We start from the raw sequence: 13,909 nt of genomic DNA, 5'->3' as shown, positions 1-13,909 counted from the left end.
AGGACGACACAGAGAGACAGATAGATGGATAGAATGACAGAACGATAGACAGACAGACAGATGAAGCCAGCAAGTAACCAAAGACGGGAAAACCCTGGCCGATAAGCTGTTGCAGAAAGTATTTGTGTTATTAATAGCAGCGAGTTGCGCAGTTGACCTTGACCTTGATTTGTTGTGCTTCTGTTATGACATTCGATCACTGTCCAAAATAGCAATAACAACACTTGTATACACACACACACAGACACAATCATCATGTCCTCTATGTTAAAATCCCAAAAAAATATACAGAAACTGTTGACAGACTGATACCGTCTCAAACTGCAATTTAGAGAGTTCAATCTATTGCAGCTTTTCAAAACCCTCAAAGTAGTGACTCGAGACGGTGTATTCTTAGCTTGAGAGTTTTGGGGTGACCTTAGCTCTGTTATTATTGGAGACGGAGGCAGCTGTGAGATTTAAATGAGAGTTGGTCTTATATTTACTCTGAGAACATGCACCTCTCTCCCCGGCCGCTCCACGCAGCTGCTCCTCGCTGAAATCGAGCGGTATTTATAGAGACACACTTGTGCACAGGGGACACCAGAAACACTCACACTTCATCCACCAATCAGAAGGCTGTTTAACTTCTCAGCTATCGGCTTTGTTACATGCATGACTCCAGGGTAATTGAAATGCCCGAATGCCGTGAATGAGCAGCGGTTACTCGCAGCTCCTGTGATAATTAATTCCTCAGATTCTCGGGGTATTTTCAGTGGAGGCGGGCGAGCATCGGTGGCACGTCGTTTATATTTAGTAATGGATCCTGCTGGAGCTCGACGCACACGTACACACACTCAAACTCTGGCTCATTCTGTGTTGGGCATAACAGTACGGCTAATCTGGGAGTGCAAACACTGATTCATGCCAACCATGCATGGATGTATTTTTCACAAAATCTAAAAATTATTAAACAGAAAATGATCTATTACAAAAATAAAAAAGCACTAGTATTGAAAAAAATAAAAATGTTTTAGAATAAGTAAAGATGGTGGCATCTTTACTTATTCAAAAACATTTGTTTTTCAATTTTCAGATTTAGATTCACTTCAAACTTCCAAGAACCTGAGATTAACATTTTTATTATTAGTGTTTCTATTATTAATTTTTGATTAATTATAGGTCTGTCTGTCTGTCTATCTATCAATCTATCGTATTGTCTATCTATCAATCTATCGTTCTGTCTATCTATATAAAAGTATTAATTAAGTTTTTGTTTCATTTCCATTAGTAGTTTCATTGAAATATACAAACAAGTGAATAGATAGTCTTCTCCAGGTATTACAGACCTCCTTGGATGCAACCACTACTAACCCTCAACCTCAGCTATAACCAGTGTTAAACAACATAAAGGCTGGTGGGAACAGTTGTCTAAATATTTTCTCACACATCTTCCACCGCACACTGCGCACAGAGAGACAGACCTGAACCCGCACACAGACAGTTCGTGAGGAAAACATCAGAGTTTGTTTCAAGGCTGGAGAACTGTGACTAAATAAGGGCAGAGAAACTCTCACATTGATGCATCTGTCTGGCACAAACTGAAGCGCTGCATTTGTGTTGATCATATGATTGCCAAAATTAAGCTCATCATATGGTCATTACTTTCACACATCAGGCACACAGAGCTATTTGTGACTGCCCTAAATATATGTATGTGTATGTTATTGAAGGATTTACCTTGCTTTATTTTCAGAAAATGTCAGAGATAATCCCTGAAAAATTATTAACTAGGGGTGTTAAAATACAAAATAAAAATACAAAAATGCAACATGTATGTATGTATGTATGTGTGTGGATAGTGTAAATATGTATTATGTATAGTTCACCCAAAATAAAAATGACTGTGTGAGAAAAATTCAGTGTCAGTACTACATTAAACTATGATATATAATGTTGAATATAATGTATAAAAATGCAATGGGGGAATATTTGTGGGTCCTGATAATGCCAAATGTCTGAAGTTACCAGTAAAAAGTGGTCTACATTATTTTAAATATATATAGTCAGTGAAAGAGTGCAAGCATGTTCATCTAAAATAATTATATAACATGAATATTGTTATTCTGATGTCTCTATTGTCCTGTGCTTTGGGTTTCCAGCACCACGTCCAAGCCTATTCGTTTACACCCGCAATGTAAAACCAAATTTAACATTTTAATCAACAGTAAATATTTTGTTAACCTTTTATCATATGTCTAGGAGTATGGCATTTAATTTATGTAAATTTTAGATTCAGAAGGAATGTCTTGTAGTCTCTACCAGCCGTTTGTTGTAGTCCTTAAAAAGCAATTTCTTTAAAAGCAAATATCTCCCTTTGCTTTGACCTTTGAGCGTTGTAACTTTGCAGATGTTGTTTATGCTCAAACAGCAACATTACACACATTAGGGCGGGGCTTGATTTTGTCCATGTGGAATTGATCGGATGGTTGTGGTTTGTTATTGGTGGATCTCATTTGAGTGACAGGTTGCCCCGCCCTCGCGCCAGTAAACACGTCGTCAGAGATTTTTTTATATTTTAACTGGAAAATTACACTAAAATACTTGTTAAGAGTAGGATTCTACTTGCTGTATGCATAATGTAATTGTCAAATTTCCATCTATTTTTATTGCTCCTAGGAAAAAGTTCATACTGAAATGAGCATAGCAGAACGCAATTTCACCAAAACCAAAGCATTGTCCTCTGTAATGAGAAACCCTCCTTACAGCTTCAGTCATTCTCTCATCAGAAACACAACACAACCTACAACATTTTCAGTGCATTGGACGAAACGCTTCCTGTGACGGCACAAGCTCTGACCATCTGCCATGTCCTACTGTATCATCCTGTAACGTAAGCCTCTAAAAATACCCATATCACAAGTGCACACCAGCTATGTGTGCCTGGATGCAAAGTAAAAATCATCAAATAAAAAATGAACCCCATTTACAGCCTTCTGTTGAAGGTCTACAGCCTTAATCTAATAAATGTGACCTGATGTCACCCAACATGGCGAGGAGAGAGAGTGTGCGAAAGAGATATATAAAGAGAGGACACTGAGAGGTTTTAGAGTGCATATAAAAATAGGAATCATATATCCAAGTTTAAAATAGCGCCTGATGAAATATGTAGTGTCGCGTTTTAGGTGAGAGTTCAACAGGACTTTCATACTGTACTTTACGATGGTTACGCAGTGAAATTTGCCTCTTTTCTCATCTGTATCACCTGTGCCTATTTAATTTACATTTTCCCACAGTCCCAAACACCATGTCAGAGGTAAAATACAGTCTGTCCGTCATTAACGCAAAACAAACATAGATTGGATGAACAAAACCCCCGTCTTTATACAATTATGATTGTGGAATGTAGCGGTTGATCGATCAGAATCAGGTCTTCTAGATGTGGAATATATAATAACTTTCTGTGGAAGATGCAGACTGTAATTCCAAGTTTATTGTGATGGGGCTGAAATAAGTTCAGATAGTAATGATGATGATAAGTACTTTAAGTAGTGGTATTTTGCAAAGCTGTAATCACATATTTAAGGAGTAATAGTTTAAGAATTGTCAATTGAAAACCCACATTTGGATGGATGGATGGATGGATGGATGACAGACAGAATGAATAAACGGCAGACAGACATACAGACAGATAGATGGATAGATAGACAGAACAACAGACAGACACTTAGATAGAACGAATAAACAACAGACAGACTGACAAAGCGACAGACAGACAGATAGATAGATGGATAGATAGACAGATAGAACAACAGACAGACACTTAGATAGAACGAATAAGCGACAGACAGACAGACAGACTAACAAAGCGACAGACAGATAGATAGATGGATAGATAGAATAAACGACAGACAGACAGACAGACTAACAAAGCGACAGACAGACAGATAGATAGATGGATAGATAGAATAAACGACAGACAGACAGACAGACAGACAGACTAACAAAGCGACAGACAGACAGATAGATAGATGGATAGATAGAATAAACGACAGACAGACAGACAGACTAACAAAGCGACAGACAGACAGATAGATAGATGGATAGATAGAATAAACGACAGACAGACAGAATGAATAAACGACAGACAGACAGACAGATAGACTGACAAAGCGACAGACAGACAGATAGATGGATAGATAGAATAAACGACAGACAGATAGACTGACAAAGCGACAGACAGACAGATAGATAGATGATAGATAGAATAAACGACAGACAGACAGAATGAATAAACGACAGACAGATAGACAGATAGACTGACAAAGCGACAGACAGACAGATATAGATGGATAGATAGAATAAACGACAGACAGACAGAACGAATAAGTGTCAGACAGACAGACAGACAGATAGATAGATAGATAGATAGATAGATAGATAGATAGATAGATAGATAGATAGATAGATAGATAGATAGATAGATAGATAGATAGATAGACCTTGTCAAGTCAACATTATAATAATTTATAAAAATAGTTTCAGAAACACACAGCGCTATGAATGCAATGACAAGCCTTTTCTCAGAAATAGCTCTGTTATCTGGAACATTCTTTCCGTTGCACAAACGGCTCCTTCAAAATCACCTCCTTCAGAAAGACATCTGCTGACCCAGAATGAGAAACACTCGTTGTGTAATGACCTCAGCGTCAGCTTCATACACGCTTTGGGAGTCATTTATACAGCGCTCGCTTTTGTCCTGCCTGGCTGAGATCGATGAGTAAATGTTACTGATAAGCCTGTTTTCTTACGGCCGTGTGTTTCTGCTCCGATCGTCCGTCACAGAGGACGAATGACCAGATGAACAGATGCCTTTCTGATGGGAGGAAGATGATGTCATTTCCCATGTACAGTTAAACAGAGGATGGAGGAAATAAGTTAAAGTGATCAAGCTATTGTTTCACAGCATGAGTAATTTTATATCACACTAACAGCATTAATAATGATTCTATTGTCATTTTTGTTGGAAAATAAGACCAGGAACATCATGCATACATTTTTATCTCGTTAATAATATTTAAGAGTATTCAAATCACTTTGGATTAATTCCTTTCTATGATTTTAATTTTAATTCCTTTCTGTGTAAAGCACCTTGAATGACCATGTATGAAATGTGCTATATAAATAAACTTGCCTTGCCTTAAAGTCTGAAGTTGCGAGAGTCTTTTCTTCCCTATAGTGACGTAAATCCGAGTGAAACGGCTTCTGGAACAAGAACAAATGAAGGGCGGAGCTTGATTTTGTTCATGGGGAATTGATTGGATGGTTGTGGTTTGCTATTGGTCAATCTCATGTGAGTGACAGGTTGCCCCGCCCCCGCGCCAGTGAACGGGTCATCAGAAAAGAGAAGAGATGTCGCTGCAAGAGGCCGCGGAAAATATTTTGATTAAAGATTATGAGGCACATGAATTTACAAAACAATAATGATCTGCATTCTACACGGATAAATAATTTATAACAAATACTGCAATAATCAATTTTAAAAAAATATTAAAAAAATAAAGAATTGTCAATTTTGATTTCATGGTGACTTTAAAAAAATAAACTAAACATCAAATTAGTAATTAGTAGTATGTCACAATCGGGAAGAAAACCAAAAAAAAAAAAAACGATTTCCAATGGATCTGCTTGATCATTTGGAAGAGTTTTGCAGAAAAAGCGCACAGCCATGAGCGAGCCCAGATCTCTCAGCGTCTGCAGTAATGCTTTTGGCTCTCTGCCGTGTTTTTTCTGACAATAGGTGTGGGCTGCAGCGGAGAGATGATCTCACCAGGGTCTGCTTTAGCTGCAATGATATAATGTTAATCCTACATCCCACGGCTGTGTCACTTTTAGAGACACACACCCTTCCAGAAGGAGTAACGCCTGAGGCTGTACAGCCTTGAGTACTAACAGGTGAAGAGTTTAAACTTCAACACATGCCCGATGTCACCGCTCATACTCCTTTAAAAATAAACACACCTCACTTTCTGTTTATAATGGTTCCTATAGACATAAAATGTGACTGCTAAGATTACAACAAACTACTCTAACTGTGCCAGTTCCATGGTAAAGTGATTATATCAGATGGTTATACGAAGGTACTTAAACCTTTTAATTGTATATCCTTCAGTATTTAAGGACTGTTTATAAATGTTTTTTTTAAGTCTCTTCTGCTCACCAAGGCTGCATTAATTTGATCAAAAATACAGTAAAAACAGTGATATATTACAATATTAAATAACTGTTTTCTATGTGAATAATATATTTTAAAACGTAATTTATTCCTGTGATCAAAGCTGAATTTTTCAGCTGAATCAAAGCTCCAGTCTTCAGTGTCACATGATCCTTCAGAAATCATTATAATATGATGATTTGATGCTCAAGAAACATTTCGGATTATAATTTAAAATTTTGAAAACAGTTGAGCTGCTTCATTTTTTTTTTGAAAACTTTGTAACATTATAAATGTCTTTAATGTCACTTTTGATCAATTTATGTTGTGCCCTTGCTGGATATACGTATTAAAGGGGTGGTTGATTATGATTTCACTGTTCTAACTTTAGTTAGTGTGTAATGTTGCTGTTTGAGCATAAACAACATCTGCAAAGTTACCATTCAGAAATGTCCTATTGCTTCTACATGTTGTCACTTCTTCTTGAGTCTCTCCATCATTGTCTGAATCCGGTTTGAACATAAAAGGCTAAAAGCTTTTGACATTTTCAGTGCATGTCTGTGTGAGTGCAGCTCTTGAAGCTCCGCCCCCTGTGCCGGGAGCAGCAGCTCATTTGCATTTAAAGGAACAGACACAAAACGGTGCGTCTTTATTCACCCTCAAAAAGTGACAACTTTAACATGCTATATAAAAAAATATCTGTTCAACAAAGACTTATTTTACATCTTGTGAAAAGGGCATTATACCACCCCTTTAAATTCTTTTTTTAAATTTTTTTACGACTGACCACAAACTTCCTATACTATGGTATTTACAGTACATTGTTTTCATAGGAACTGCAAAGAATACCATAGTACATGCCCTAAAACATTGTGATACCAATATAGTTTTAAATCTCTGGTAGTGTTGAAATATTTTCTCTATTCTATCCACCCTTATTCCTCAATGAGGTATCAGTTTTATTTCATGTTTTAATTAAGAATAACGTAACACTTGGTATTTTAACGTGACATTTATAACAAGAATATCTATGAGCTCTTTACAGTCACTGCATTCTTTTCCTCATGATTATTTTATTTTTTCCTCTTGCATTCCGGCTGTAATAGTATGAAAAAGGTCAACATGTACTGCACATTTGTGGTCTGCTCTCCCGATTTAATTTACGATGTATGCCATTAATAATTCACTGGAATGCACGAAGAATCTCTCTCTTTTTCTCCCCAAATCCTCAAGTCTCTTTCCAGGTTTGTTTTCACAGGTAAATACAATTTATTATCTGTCAAAATCACTTTGAAATCACTTTGAAATAGTATCACGCAATGCTGAAGTAAATAATAATAATTCTTATTTTTTATTAAGGCAACGTATGTTACATAATACAGATTACCACAGTGATATTTAACTGTCCAATTTTGCTGTGGAAAGATTCACGCTTTTGGGGTTATTCATGGTCTGTTGAAAGTACCTTATCGATGCTTTTACACTTTTAAATGTCCTTTTAATGTTCGATGGTTGAAGGGTGAGTAGAATAATGTAATGTCATTGTACACCGTTTAAAAATATATATTATTGCGTCCATAGAGCTAGTCTTTCAACTGATTGTTTACAGCTTAATTCGCGTAATTCATGCAAAGATCATGGGGCGTAGGAATAATGTAGATAGAAAACAATTGTAGAATTAGTTTGAATACAATAAAAGCCAGATGTGTTTTTAAGGCCTTATGGCCTATGTGACTGTGACTACAAAGGTCAAGATGTGAAGTGTGTGTAGCCACTGAGCAGTTTTTGCATAGTCAGGGATTCTCTGGTAAACACCTGACGCTGTGAAAGAATAAGACCATCATTAAGAGGAACGTGGAAGAGTTGATTGAGAGTTGACCATCAATTGGCAGAATGCCACAATTAGAGAGAAAGGCAAAAGATGGTGGTAAAACAAGAGGGGTGAATCTTACCGGACATTACGTCAATTGGTTATTGCGAGATAACAGATAAGAAAAAGGTATAATAATTGTGTCTTGGTCAAAGGAAAATTCAAATGTTCTGCAGGCATCTCGGCTTTGTTGCTTTGTTCAATAAAGTCTTATTTTGAGTAGCCATATTCATATACCATGGTATTACCATGGCCTTAGGTAATGTCACGGTACCATACACGTATTTATTTCATACTTTAAAGAATACCATGGTACTACCAAGGTACATGTCTAAAACTGTAGCATATCCATGGTACTTTAAAGGTGCAGTGTGTACATTTTAGCGGCATCTAGTGGTGAGGTTGTGAATTGCACCCAACAGAAGTTATGGTGGCCGACAGGAAGTGATGTCGTCGTCTGAGACAGCAGAGAGTAGCCAGTTAAACAATGAGGTTTCTTTACAAAGATACAATAAGAAATTAGGTTTACTTAATAATTCAGTAAAATTATATGTTATTGCGAATATTATTGTTACCTGTTCATCATTGTGTCAGTGTTTTATTCGCTGACTTTAGCTGAAGCTTCTTTGCACGAAGAACAACATAGTGACGAAACGCGTTTGTCCGTTCAGGGCCACTGTAGAAACATGTCGATGTAAGGAGAGAGAAATGCTTCATTCTAAGCTAATAAAAACATAACGGTTCATTAAGTAAGGTCTTTATACACCACTGTAAACATAGTTATGTATATTATATTGCACTTCTGTCAATAGATCCTCCTAAATATTACACAGTGCACCTTTAATATATGTCATAGTACAAAATGATATATTCAAATACCAAGGTATTTAGTATGCCGCATGTTGTAAAGTCTTGGTAAAGTCATAGTTCTTTGATAAATACTATGGTACTGTTTTCATTCACAGTATTTACATGGTTCTCCAAAGTACTTAAACTAATTTTTTTTATGTACTTTCCGTAAGTGTATGTTTTAGTAAACTCACTAAAGAGCGATGGCAACATTTTAGAACCGGCAGGCTTTTTGTTAAAAATAAACTAAACATTATGTGAATGAACTAAACAAAGCATCTAAACAAGCAGCCTCTGTTTTGTTGTCATGACGATGACGAGCACCAAAAGTAGGAGAGGAGGCTTGTTGTCGTTTCTCACACGGTGGTGCAGAATTAGAGAGCTGATGTCATGTACCGTGTCTTATCGCAGCGCGTCAGGTCATTAGTTCAGACGCTAACTGTGGCCGATGATTCAAAGGAAAACATTGGGCCAATCATTCCTGCGGGCACGGAAGAAATCAGACACTTCTGATCTCACAAACTGCAGCCACACCGTTCCCGAGTGACCATAATAGTGTACTGATGATAGTATGAATACAGAAATCATTTATCATCAGTACCATTGTTGATATAACAAAGTACCACGGTATTGCATGGTGACGTCACATTATGACAGCTCAGGAATTCCAACATTATTTGCAATGCCTAAACACAAGCACTCTGGACTTCATCGCTTCTCGTTCCCCTCACCCACATGTGGACTTCCTCCACAAACTGAAATGTTTAGACAGATCCTAAAGTCCAGAGAGAGTCTTGAGTCACACAGGCTGATTTAAGACATCATCTCTGTCGCTGACGAACTTTAAAGCGCTGTAAAGGTGCCAGTCGGCTCCCCTGGGCCCGTGACAGAGGAACTCCTTCAGTAGGAGATGGTGCAATCTGATGAAGCGCTTCCTGAAAGCTGCCCTTACTCACAATGAAGTCAGAGCCCAACAAACCTCGCAGTTACATGGTCACCATGCACATAAACACAAATACAACTAGATTCTTGTACTTCCTGCAAAGGATGCGAGGGGTTGTTGAAGTTAAAAGATGGATTGAGTCCGTTCTTCAACATAAATTTGAAGAATTAGTTTTTTTTATCCAATTCATCTGCCAGGCAAAACTGATAAATCTGTCTGCTTAGAAAAGTAGCGGGGCATGTTGTCACACTACATAGGGTAGGTTAACACAAAAATAACCTGTTGATTGTAAGCTTCTCATTTAAACAGTACAAAACAAATCTTAACAAATAAAAGTATAATTTTGGTATCAAAAGTATCATTATTACAATTGTAATAAACTATATAAAATTACACAGACACACACCCATATATACACACACATACATAGATGATATATATATATAGTGCTGTATATATAGGCTATATATTAGTGCTGTCAAACCGATTAATCACGATTAATCACATCTAACATAAACGTTTGTGTTTACATAATATATGTGTGTGTGTATATATGTGTGTGTGTGTATATATATATATATATATATATGCGTGTGTTTACTGTTTATCTCTGTGTGTAATTTTATACCATTTAATAATTGCTTAAATAATTTATTATATGATATTTTTTCCTTTAACATTTTCACTTTTAATCTCTCTCACACACACACACACACACACACACAAAAACTCACACATATTTATACTCGCACACAAAAATATTTTGATAAAAACATAATATGACATGTTTAAGAAGTGCACAACATACCTTTTTTTATATGGTCCCAAGTTACAGGTCTCAGTTCACAGATGACTTTGTGTCAAAGTCAGCGAAGACTTCAAAACCGTGTCAAAAGAAACGTCCACTTTAATGTCCATCTGTTCCTGGAATAAACCATCACAAAGACGCTCCTTCTTGCTGTCCTGCCTTTCTGTGGTCTTCTGCTCCTACAGGGATTGTCCAAGCACTGGCGGTCTGTGAGAACTGTATTGTCCTCTGTCCAAGCCCGAGCGAGCAGAATGACTGAGAAAAGAGAGATAGAGAATGACCAATAAGAAAGAAGGTAGAGATCTGGTAGATATCACTCAAGCTCACTTCTTTTGCCTTCTCAGTGTCCTGGATGAGGGAAAGACGGGACAGTTTAGACTGTCTGGAGAGACCCCAAAGTCCTTTATGTCCTGACCCGTGAAGCCGTGTGTTGACTAAGAGCTAATTTTAACTCATGCGCTCAGTCTCTCGTAGCGTTTAGCAGCTGAGGGGGTTGAAACAGACGTCTGTGAACCCTGCTGACAGCTGGACCACGGTATTCCTCCAAATGAGGAAAAGACTGTCATAACTACCCAAGCAGTTGCTGGGAAAGAAATTAACTTTTTAACTCAGGTAGATCAAACACTGGTGAATGAAGGGGAAACGGTGTAGTGGAGCAAAACTAATATTTGAGAACAAATCAGAGTGAGCTGTGAACATATCCATATTTATATACACGCATCACATTTTATAAAAATAAAATAAAATAATAATAATAATAACACTATTGTTAATATTATTGTTTATTGTTAATAACAATAAAAATACACACATATATATATTACTTTCTATTTATTATTTTATCTATTTAAATTTTATTTATTTATTTTTTTTATAAAAATAAAGGATATTTTTTAGCTGTTATTTATTTATTTATTTATTATTTTATTTGTATTTTTTCCCATAAAAATAAAGTATATTTTTGAGCTGTTAATTCATTCATTCAATTTCCATGACAATTAAGCATATTTTACCTCCAAATTCTCATTCCTAAAATGCAAAAAAAAAAAAGAAAGAAAAGAAACAAACTGGTAGCATTTTTTCTTTTGCATTTAATTTATTCTAAATAAAAATAAAAATAGTAAATATTAAATAAATAAATATTAGTTTTAAATATACAGTTTTGCTTAGCTTCATTTATGCTCTTTTATTTCATGCTGATTTAATTAATAAAAATAAATACTCTGTATTAGTATTTATTTTTTTTTTATTTTTTTTTTTACTGGATTTACAATGAGAAACACTATAAGAAATTCTAAAATGGAAAAGTAAAATATCTTGATGCATCACGGGAACAAGAATGAGATTTCTTTCCGATTTACGATAATGAGAATTAGGGTGACCTACATTTCTTTTATCACTCTTTTTTTTTGCTTTTGAGTATGGGGTAAACTGTGACTGTGACATGTTATTGTGAGATTCATTCACTAAGCTGAAGCATGTAAACAAAATAAACATTTTTGACAATGTAAAGCAAGCAGAACTATCGGTTGAGAGACAAGCTATTCCCTGACTTTTGGCAAAGTCTCGCAAAAGTGCCACAAGCGTAACAGCAGGTCATGACAAACACTGACACAGAAGTGTCAGAAATGTCACAGAGTCATTTAAACAGGCTTGTGTTTACAGCTCAGATAGCTACTGTAAAGCTGTTTGGCAACAACACTTGTTGTCTTGCAACACATTAGCCATGACGAGAGCACTTCAAAACATTCGTTGCTCAAGTGTCTGAAATCAATCTCCTTAATTCACAGAATCGTATCTCCATCATTCAAATAAAAAAACTGATTATTTACATTATTTATACTAACAAAAATACCATGCTACTATCATGGGTTTTTTGTTTGTTTGTTTTGTTTTTTGAATGTGGTAAATACCAAATGGCACACAACTTAGGCCACCTTTCAGACACAAAAACAAAACAAAGTATAGCTGCGGGCAGCAATTATCGGGGCTTAAGCGCTTTTAAGCACATGTGTAAAAAGGTATTATATTTTATTTAGCAAGCCATCTAGATCATAGATGGAAAAAAATACCATTTACAGCCAACTTACTAAGGAAATATGTTTTTTAAAGGTTTTTTTTACAGTTATAGCGCCACCTATGGTCTGATCTCCATAAAACTTTGCATGCTTGTTTTAGATATGTGTCATGTGCTGCTCATCTAATTTTGAGTTTTTGTTTGAGTATATTTTGCAATGCCCATTTTCTAAATGACCCTGTTAGCTATCCAGAGGGTAAAAAAATTTAAATAATTAAACTAAATATGTCTATGTGACATCTATGTGAATTAACTGGCAGAGAAGTCCAGACCAGAACAAATGCAGTATGTTACAACAAAACATTAGAATACGCACAACATCACCCACAGATGTAAATATGTCAATCTTGGTCACATAAATGCAGTGTTTCTGTGAATCTACAACACAAGACATCATAAACAACACATGTAAAAGAATGCTAGCAGTGACTGTGGGCGGCACTGAAGCATTCCTGCATATTATTTCATTTTAGAGAGTTATAATATGTAGATTAAAGTACAGCAATGAAACAGAACACTTATTTATCAGATACTGGGCTCATTCGGACAGAGATTTCATTGTCATTTGGTTGACCATCCATTTGAGCTAACAGTGCAAAAAAGCGCCCTCTAATGGCCGCTTTGACAACCAAAACACAAAAAGGCCGCATTTGGTATTTTGGGGTTACTAATTAGTAATAATACTAACTTAGCTGCTAGGCTATATATTTCTAACTTCAAAGAAACAAGAGTTATGAGGAGGAGTCACTTTACCTGAAGATATCATGTCCATATCATGTTTATCCTCCGCAGGTGCCATCAATACCTCAAGCACTTGTTTGCTAATAAGATGAACTTTAAACAGATCTTTAAGGATTTTAAAGTTAATTTAAGGAAACCGTGTGTCTTTCACATTAACTCCCGGTTCTTGTCTTCGGGCTGACTGAAAAAGAAAGAAAGAAAACAAGTAGCAGTAGCAAGAGAAAAACAATTTTCAAATTTCCGGGTTTCTCAGAAGCAGAAGTCGTCATAGTTGGGTAACGTTAAACATTAAAAATATATTTTTTGTTCCCATTTGCTCAAATGGCAAAGAAAAACTGCACAACAGTGTTTTCACAACTTAAAAAAAAGGAAGAAAAGAAAAAAAAATACATAATAATTGAAAAAAATACATATCAACTTTACCGTCT

The 13,909-nt window shown here is 36.0% G+C and overlaps 1 protein-coding gene across 8 annotated transcripts in view; it reads right to left on the bottom strand.

Annotated features, from left to right (window-relative positions):
* filip1b (filamin A interacting protein 1b) overlaps positions 1 to 13,708 on the bottom strand; it is a 38,173-nt gene extending 24,465 nt beyond the window's left edge. For 3 of the 8 annotated variants that reach the window (XM_082147142.1, XM_082147143.1, XM_082147145.1), the window contains exon 1: positions 10,664 to 11,049. The gene's annotated coding sequence lies outside the window, so the exon portion shown is untranslated. Of the gene's footprint in view, positions 1 to 5,173; positions 5,245 to 10,663; positions 11,386 to 13,493 lie in introns of those variants that run through there. The other 5 variants (XM_082147139.1, XM_082147140.1, XM_082147141.1 and 2 more) reach the window with 5 other exon arrangements.
* Between the last annotated feature and the right edge of the window lie 201 nt (positions 13,709 to 13,909).

Source organism: Leuciscus leuciscus, assembly GCF_965113295.1.
Source record: "Leuciscus leuciscus genome assembly, chromosome: 19".
Lineage (NCBI taxonomy): Eukaryota > Metazoa > Chordata > Actinopteri > Cypriniformes > Leuciscidae > Leuciscus > Leuciscus leuciscus.
The sequence above is the reverse complement of the archived record's forward strand: the minus strand, read 5'-3'. Positions and strand labels throughout refer to the sequence as shown.